Below are 10156 nucleotides of genomic sequence, written 5' to 3' on the forward strand. Positions count from 1 at the left end.
CTTCAGGGTTAACGGATCATAACACATAATAGGTGACTATAGACTTGCAAGATAGGATCAAGAACTCTCATATATTGATGAAAACATAATAGGTTCAGATCTGAAATCATGGCACTCGGGCCCTAGTGACAAGCATTAAGCATAGCAAAGTCATAGCAACATCAATCTCAGAACATAGTGGATACTAGGGATCAAACGCTAACAAAACTAGCTCGATTACATGATAAATCTCATCCAACCCATCACCGTCCAGCAAGCCTACGATGGAATTACTCACGCACGGCGGTGAGCATCATGAAATTGGTGATGGAGGATGGTTGATGATGACGATGGCGACGGATTCCCCTCTCCGGAGCCCCGAACGGACTCCAGATCAGCCCTCCTGAGAGGTTTTAGGGCTTGGCGGCGGCTCTGTATCGTAAAACGCGATGATTTCTTCTCCTCTATTTTTTTCTCCCCGAAAGCAGATATATAGAGTTGGAGTTGGAGTCGGGAGGTCTCCAGGGGGCCCATGAGGTAGGGGGCGCGCCCTAGGGGGGGCGCCCCCCACCCTCGTGAGCAGGGTGTGGGCCCCCTGGTCTTCATCTTTGGCAAGGATTTTTATTATTATTTATTTTAAGGTATTCCGTGGAGTTTCAGGTCATTCCGAGAACTTTTGTTTTCTGCACATAAAACAACATCATGACAATTCTGCTGAAAACAGCGTCAGTCCGGGTTAGTTCCATTCAAATCATACAAGTTAGAGTTCAAAACAAGGGCAAAAGTGTCTAGAAAAGTAGATACGATGGAGACGTATCAGGAGTCTTTTTAGTTTGATTCTACGAAGGCCATTGTTTCGGGTTTATTCATTCTCAGTTTTCAGCTATTTTTTCCCCAAATCATACCGATGCATCATTCAAGTATTCTCTTACCAGCTCGTGATCTATTCATTCTCATGTATCTAAATTCCGTCAAGTATCTTCATTCGTTTTCCAATTCTTCCCAGTGAATTGTGCCTTTGCTACGTTCTTTTTCAATTCTTACGGTGGTTCGTTCAAGAGTTCTTCTCCTTCGTTATCATACAGATTCATTCGTTCTTTCATCCTACCGGTGGATCATTCAAGACCTTCTCAAGTTTACTCTATATCTCTCTTAATCCTTTCTATGAGAATAAGTAGTATGCCAAATCCGTTGCTTGTCATCAATTTAAATTGGTGAAGGATGCACATAACGTAATTCTTATTATTGTTTCATCCAAGTGATCTAATTTTTTCTCTCCGGAGTTGTTCATCATATCACATTCTTGGTCTGAGATGCATCTTCTTTTCTTATCCGGAGTTCCAAGCTTTCCATTTATCTCGTCGCGAAGCTCCATGTAATCATTGCAAGGCTTCAATCTTATTATTTTCATCCTTCACTTCCTTTTGATCATTCTTTTATTATCGGAGTTCTTCATGGAGGCTCTACATGGTGGTTCATCAAGGATTCCTATCATTCTTCAGTTGTTCGTCAAAATTTCCCTCGAAGTTTTGATCTGCCAAGATATATTCTAAAATAAACGTGTTGTTCAACACATGTCTTGTTTTGAGGAGTTCAAGCATTCTTCTTCTTGCATTTTGAAGTGCAATTCTTTCTATCTTATCTTTTGAGGTGGTGTTATGTCATTTTGACAGTTTCCTTCATGTTTCATGATTGACAAGTTGTACGGAATGACATATTTTAAACCCATCATTTTCAATTCGTTCATGAGATCCTTTGCAACCTATTGATATCTTCATTGGAGTTATCTTGGGTTATATTTCACCTAAAGCTTTCCCTAAGGATTGTTGCTATTTATGGTGCTCATAAATGACCCAAGTTCTTCATTTATCCTCCTGGTGAAATAAGTTTCTTGTTTCCTTATTCATATCAATCCAATCTATTGTTTTTTCGTTAGTGGCAGAATTTCACCTCAAGATTTCGAGATGGTTTCCATAAGTCCACTACAAGCTTTTTTGTTTCGTTGGTGGTTTTCCAACAACTCCGTTATAACCTTCTTGGAAGGGTGCTTTCCAAACTCTTTGGTGGTACAAGTTGGCATTTTCTTCTCCATTCTATTATTCAAATGATCTATCTTCTATTCTTTCTCCCGGAGGCATGGTGATGTTGATCTTTTCACTCATCATCTACAATTGTGAGGACCGTGTTCTTTTCTTTGCTTATCCATTTAACCGGAGTGTCGTGTTTTTCATTCGAGCTCTCTCATCTTATCAAGTTTTGTCTCCCTTCTCAATCGGAGTGCTGTCTGAGATCTTTCTTACCCCTTGTGCCATTCTTTCAATTGTTCCGGAGGTAGTGTATTGTGGATTTCATCAATTATCCTCTCTTCTTGTCAAGTTCATGTTCAATTCCTTCCATTTATAGTCGGAGTGCTGTCCAAACTATATCATTGTTATTCCTTCTCTATCTTGTTTAACCGGAGTGCTGTGTCTATCATTCCTCTTCTAACTGGACTCTCATCCAAGTGCTTTCATTTTGCCAAGCTCATATACTTTACCTTCCTTTTCCAACCGGAGTGTTGTCGTAATTGATCCTTATCGTTCCTTGTACATCTCGTTTCTACCAGAATGCTTGCATGTACTTCTTGTCCATTGCAACCCCCCTTCTTTTATGTCTTTCAACCTACAATGCTCTAGTAATGTTCCTTGTTCCTCTTTTCTAACAGAGTATTTTCAACTTCGTTCATCTTCGTTGTATTTTCTCTTTCAATTTGTTCAACCTCGCAAGGTTATTTGGTTTCACTCGTTTGTCAAAGAAGCAACTTAGTTTTACCTCTTCTCTTCCTCTTCTTTTCCCCTCCGGTGCCATCCTAGATCTCGGGACGAGATCCTCTCGTAGTGGTGGAGTGTTGTGACGCTCCAAGACCGGAGCTTCATATTTCTTCCAGGGTTTCCGAGTTTTCGTCGTGTGTTTTGTTTGGTTCATTGCATTCATCATTGCATCATGTGCATTGCACCATCCTTGTTGTTTTCATGTTCATCATGTGCATTGTCATATTCATGCATGTTGTATTATTGCATGCTCCATGTGTGGATCTTGCATCATCACCTTCTCCTTCCCTCTACTTCCTTCTTTTGACAAGTGCCACTTTCCCTTCTCTTTTAATGTTCATCTTTGCCTCAACATTCAATAACCATGTCCTATTCCTCTGCCATTTTTTCACCTCTTTTGAAGTTGATTTGGTTAGGTCTAAAAATAGCCCAAGTTTGAATTAAATTCAAACTTGATATATTTTTCTACCTCTAAAAATGCCCAGAGCAATTTATTCAAATCCTCCAAAACTCCAGGAACTTGAGGATATTTTTATTATTCTCAAACTCCTCTTTCTCTACCCTGTGCTTTTCCACTTTGTTTTCTGCCTGAGGAAAACGGAAAAGAAAACAACAGCAGTAGCAGCTTACCTGGGCCGCGCCCTAGGCCACCTTCAGTCCTGCAGCCTCAGTCCGGCCGGCCCATCATTCCTCCAAGGCCCACCTTACCCTTCTAAACCCTAGCGCAGGGAGAGAGCCCATCTCCTCTCCCCTGTCCGATCCTTCCTCCAGCGCCGTCACCACGATCCCCATCTCCCTCGCAGCCACTCCTTTCCCTCGATCCCATCTCTTCCTCGCGCTGCACACCTCGCCCCGATTCCCTCGGCCTCATCCCCTCGGCCCCGCCACCAGGACCAGCAGCTCCGCCGCCTAGGGCAGCCGCCGCTGCCTCTCCCGTACGCCGCGCTGGACCTCCCGCGCCGCCTCTCCTCTTGCTTCTCCTCGCAGAGACCCCCGCGCCAGTTCCTCCTGCGAGCTGCGCGACCTCCTCTAACCCACCACCAGGAACCACGCCGCGCTGCTCCGGCGATCCAGCCCGCCGGCGACCTAGACCCTTCCAGGGCCTCCCTGGCCTCCCGATCCGCCGCTACAGTGGTCCGGCGCCACAGCCTCGTCAGCGCCCGTGCCTCCTCCTCCCTCCGTTCGGCCTGCACCACCGGCCTTCAAGCTCGACGCCCGCCCCAGCCATCTTCTCCTGCTGCCTTGAGCAGCCCCTTCACGTCCAACTCCTACGAGACCTCCACCTCCTTGCTGCCCGGTGGGACTGGTTTTTCCTCTCTTGTTGCCGCCAAGAACCGGCAACCAGGGACGTCAAGGACGCCTTCGTGGGTTCTTTTGCCAAGTACCGACACCCGAAGATTATGGGACACGCCAAGTCCCTCTGGTCGGATGCGTAAGACCGCCCCGGTTGTTGTGAAGTACCATGACATCTAGAGTTATCGGATCCGTCAAGTTCCACTATGAGATGTACAACTACCGTCGACCTCGAAGACCTTAGATTCACCAAGTTTTCACGACGACAAGTGTAACCTATCAGACCGCCAAGTTCGATTACCGTCGCAACCATGTACGACTACTTCCACTACCGCCGTTGCGAGAACGCCTACTTCCCTCTATGAACTCGTTCCGCCTGAAACGCATGCTTCGAAGGTATAACCTCGAGATGACGCCCGTGAACAGATGAATGCATATTGTATGAGATGCACCCTTGTTTGCCTCGAGTCCGAACTGTCGGTGCACGTTGCCCTCTTTTGCCTTCCACCGACATGTGGGACACCCGGTATCCGGGATCACTCCCCGTCACTCTTGCACATTTCGCGCACCCACACTTGTTCCTTTGCACTAGCATCTCATTTGAGTTGCCGGATCACCGGAATGTTGCCATCGTAACCTTTTCGTTTCGCCGCCGTGGCACCCATTTTTCCTTCCGACATGGCGACAAATGCCTCATATCTTATCATGTCAACTTTCCCATAAAACTTGCATAAACTTGCATATGTCATCCGCATCATGATAACAACATTTAAAATGTTTAAAATTGTTGTTTGCTTTAAATTGCTAAATGCATATGGGGATTTATCGGAATTGTTGTTTGATGTTTTCGGCCCCATTTAAATTGCTTAGATTGTGTAGTTTACTTTTGTTTCACCTTTTGCCATGTTTAACAATATTTAAAATTGTTGGGTACATAAACGGGAGAGAACTAAATAATTGATATGGTGTTTCGTCAATCTGCAACTCGTTGCATATTGAACTTCACTTAATTTGTAGGATTGTTTGTGCATTTTGCCATGCCATGCATATGTAAACCGGACATGCATCATGTTTGGTTGTGCATCATGCCATGTTTATGTGATGGTTGTTTACTATGTTGCTTGCTTATTTCCGGGTTGCTTCTCTCGTTAGCTTTGGTTTCGTTCCAGAGTTGTGAGGACCCGTTCGACTACGTCCGTTTGTCTTTTTCATGGACTCATTCTTCTTCCTTGCGGGATCTCAGGCAAGATAACCATACCCTCGAAATCACTTCTATCTTTGCTTGCTTAGTTGCTCGCTCTATTGCTATGCCGCGATACCAACCACTTGCTATATCATGCCTCCCATATTGCCATATCAAGCCTCTAATCCACCTTGTCCTAGCAAACCGTTATTTGGCTATGTTACCACTTTGCTCAGCCCCTCTTATAGCGTTGCTAGTTGCAGGTGAAGATGGAGTTTGCTCCTTGTTGGAACATGGATATTTGTTGGGATATCATTATTATATCTTGTTTACTTTAATGCACCTATATACTTGGTAAAGGGTGGAAGGCTCGGCCTTATGCCTGGTGTTTTGTTCCACTCTTGCCGCCCTAGTTTCCGTCATATCGGTGTTATGTTCCTCGATTTTGCGTTCCTTACGTGGTTGGGTTATAATGGGAACCCCTTGACAGTTCTTCTTGAATAAAACTCCTCCAGCAAGGCCCAACCTTGGTTTTACCATTTGCCACCTAAGCCTTTTTCCCTTGGGTTCTGCAGACTCAAGGGTCATCTTTATTTTAAACCCCCAGGCCAGTGCTCCTCTAAGTGTTGGTCCAAACTAGAGCACCGTGCAGGGCCATCCCTTGGCAACTTGGGTTACGTCGGCTCCTGTACGCTTAGCTTATTCGGTGTGCCCTGACAACGAGATATGTGCAGCTCCTATCGGGATTTGTCGGCACAGCGGGTGGTCTTGCTAGTCTTGTTTTACCATTGTCGAAATGTCTTCTAACCGGGATTCCGAGCCTGATTAGGTCGTCCTGGGAGAAGGAATATCTTTCGTTGACCGTGAGAGCTTGTGATGGGCTAAGTTGGGACACCCCTCCAGGGTTTTGAACTTTCGAAAGCCGTGCCTGCGGTTATGGGCAGATGGGAATTTGTTAATGTCCGGTTGTAGAGAACTTGACACTTGATTTAATTAAAATATATCAATCGCGTGTGTAGCCGTGATGGTCTCTTTTCGGCGGTGTTCGGGAAGTGAACACGGTTCTTGTGTTATGCTTGAACGTAAGTAGTTTCAGGACTTCTTGATCACTTCTAGTTCACGACTGCTGCGCTGCTTCTCTTCTCGCTCTCTTTTGCGTATGCTTAGTGCTTGCTGCAGCTCCACCTCACTACCCTTTCCTACCTATAAGCTTAAATAGTCTTGATCGCGAGGGTGTGAGATTGCTGAGTCCTCGTGGCTCACAGATACTTCCAAAACAGTTGCAGGTGCCGATGATACCAGTGCAGGCGACGCAATCCAGCTCAAGTGGGAGCTCGATGAAGATCTTGTTAGTTGTTTTGTTTCTTTTCCGGTTGATCAGTAGTGGAGCCCAGTTGGGGCGATCGGGGATCTAGAATTTGGGGTTGTCTTTATTTATTTTGGTTCCGTAGTCGGACCTTGATTGTATTCTTGAAATATTATGTTTTACTTATATTTGTGTGAAGTGGCGATTGTAAGCCAACTCTTTATCCCTTTCTTATTCAGTACATGGGATGTGTAAAGATTATCCCTCTTGCGACATGCCTACTATGTGGTTATGCCTCTAAGTCGTGCTCTGACATCTGGGAGATATAGCCGCATCATGGGTGTTACACCTAAATCATTAACGCCGACCTCCGAGGCCTCACCTCGTCCTCTGCGCGCTTTGCAGCGCTCCCCGCGGCGCCGCCCTCTCGTGTTGTCAACATGGTCAAAAAACAAGAGGAATCGGCAATGGACTGTACGTGGAGAGGATGACAATAGGGGCCCACCATGTCCATGGCCGGACGCAAGGAAATTCCTCATTTTTTTGTTATATATATACTCCATTGTCAGCGTATGGAAAAAGAAAATGCTTCCTGCTAGTGGTTTCCTGACATCTGGGACCCACGACATTGTCAGCGTATATAGTCAATAGAAAAAAGAACATCACAAGATCGGCTGGCACCTGGGACATAGCTACTCGAGCAGTATTTTTTTGTTATTGTTGAGGCGGAGCAGGGTTTCAACTAGGCTGTGGCCCGTCTAGCCTAGTCTTATATTTTATGTTCACCACATGACCAGCCCAGCTATTTTTTGTTTGTGAAAATGAGCCCAGTTTATTTTTTCTGAAGAATACCCAATCCAGGCCTACTTATTTTTCTACGCCCTAATAGGCTGCAACTCTTTCAAGACGCATGCAAATCTTGAAAGTAATATGAAATGGGCTGTAAATATAAAAAACAGATGACAAATTGGCAATTACTTTATAATTTATGAATTTTTTTTCACATTTTTAGATTCCAATTTCACTGGGCTTTAACCTAATTCAAATATATATTCAAAGTACTTTAAATCTGGCTCGACATTTTGGTATTAAAAATAGTATGGAACCCAAAGAAATATGCGAAATTTCGTTTAAATTTTTAACCCTGGCCCTGGCCAACAAAAAAACGGGCTGCAATAAATTACATAAGAAGTTGCAATGAGCTATATATAAATTATTAAAAAAAATAGGGACTGGTCTGACTTGTGGGACTATTAAGTTGACGCGAATGCAAGAATTTTTTTACTTATTATATATGACAACAACAAAATTTAGCAAACGTAGCCGTTGGATGTTAGTCCAACGGCCGTCGTGTTTCTTCAATCTCGGATCTTCTTGCTCCAGCCGCCAAATCCAGCGCCGGCGGGACCGCCTGCTCCCGCCTCCCGTGGCCGGCTGTGCTGCCGCGTAGGCCTCACCGCCCCTACTACTCCCACCGCTATCCAGGCCAACCCTCTACTCACCCACATCCCTCCATTGCTGTGGATTCGCGGCCTCCAGGTCATTCCCTTCCCGGGTCTCGCCGTCGTCCATCGTGCTGGTGTTCTCGGTACGGCGTGGTCAACATTGTCAACAAACGACAACATCGGAAGAGGGGAATACATGGAGAGGGTGACAGTTGGGACCAGCATGGTCCATAGTCGCACGCAAGTACCTCCTCCTTATTACGCCAAAAAGAATGAATACTCCCGCTGACAGCTCGGACCCACCAGCTATATCTTTGCATGCAAGGAAGTGCCTCCTTATTACGCACAAAAAATGAATACTCCCCCTGCTAGCTGGGACCCACCATAGTTGGAGGCTGACTTGTGGGCCTACTAAGTTGACGTAGACGGAGGGATTTGTTAACTTAGTCAACAAACGATTCTATCACCAGTGACCGTTGGATTGTTAACATCCAACGGTCGTCCTGCTTCTTCAACCTCTGATTTTCTTGCTCCATGTGTCCAAACCACCGCGTGCTCTTGCCTCCCGTGGCCGGCTGTGCTGCCGCAGAGGCCTCACTACCCCCTACTAGTCCCACCGCTGGCCAGGCCCTATGTTGACGGCATCCTCACACCGCAGTCGAACCAGTGAACCCTCGTACCCCTCTCCGCGTGGGCATCCACTGCCGCGTCTTCCCTGGCTCCGCGTCATTCCGCCTCGCCATCGTCCACTGCCTTGGTGCTCTCGGCGCGGCGTGGTCAATGTGGTCAACGAACGACTTCCATCGGAAGAGTACTGTACGTTGAGAGGCTGACAGCTGGGTCCACGGCCGCAGCAAGGAAGTGCCTCCTTATTACACGCAAAATAATTATTCCTCCACCTGACAGTAGGGACCCACCAGATGGGCCACCGTATTTCACGAAAAAAACATTTCCCCACTGACTGCTGGGACCCATCAGCTATATCTTCGCAAGCAAGGAAGTGTGTCCATATTACGGGCAAAAAAAATTATTCGGCCCCCTGACTGCTGGGACCCACCAGCTACATCTTCGCATGCAAGGAAGTGCCTAACAGTCGGGACCCACCTGGTTAAAGCATACGTAGCGTTGTCATTCTGGTTGCGAACGTGTACGTACATACGATCGGTCTGTCTGCAGGCTGCAGCGATGAACCGTGGCCATGTAAGGAAGGGCACATGTCGTAGTAGAGGCGCGCACATAGCATGTACACGTACGTACTGCGGCCAGGGTGCAAGAAAGTAAATATAGCCACGTACGTATATATGGGCGGGGTTTCGAACGCCTACTCGCGTGTACGTACGGCCAGGGCTCATGTACATGGCTGGGTCAGAACGGAGAAGCTGCGCCGTCGTCATGATCATGGGGAGGCAACCGGCTGAGCAGAACGGAATGCGTCGTCGTGTTCATCGGGAGCCAACCGGCTTGGACGGAACAGCCGATGGAAACGAGGCCTGGCGTACCACAGAACGGAGGAAACTGCCTTGTGTTTGACCGGCCACGGTCGAAACGGGATCCTGTTCATCGGGAGGGGTTTGGCGTACCGCAAAACGGAGGAAGCAGACCTCCTACGGTCGAAACGGGTCCCGTTGATCGGGAGGGGTGTGGCGTACCGCAAAACGGAGGAAACGTACTTGTGTTGGAGCGCTACAGTCGAAACGGAGGTCCTATTCATCGGGAGGGGGTGTGGCATACCGCAAAACGGGACTCCATGAGATACTGTTCATCTCCACCATCGACTGCCTCCACGGGCTACTGTTCATCCACCGTCGACTGCCTCCAAGGGCTCCTATTCATCCACCTTCGACCTCTTCCAGCCTCCACCTATGACTGTTCATCCACGGGCTCCTGTTCATCCAGCCTCCACCGGCTACTGTTCAACCAACCCTCTCCATGAGGTCCTGTTCAACCACCCCTCCACGGGCTACTGTTCATCCATCCCTCCATCGTCTACTGTTCAACTAGCCCTGCACCGACTACTATTCAACTAGCCCTCCACGGGGTCCTGTTCATCCACCGGCTTGATCGATCGGGGCACTGTTCATCCAGTGGCAACGGCCTCTACTACCACGGGGTCATGTTCATCCAACCCCCACCGGGAACT

Source organism: Triticum aestivum, chromosome 7A (assembly GCF_018294505.1).
Source record: "Triticum aestivum cultivar Chinese Spring chromosome 7A, IWGSC CS RefSeq v2.1, whole genome shotgun sequence".
NCBI classification, from domain to species: domain Eukaryota; kingdom Viridiplantae; phylum Streptophyta; class Magnoliopsida; order Poales; family Poaceae; genus Triticum; species Triticum aestivum.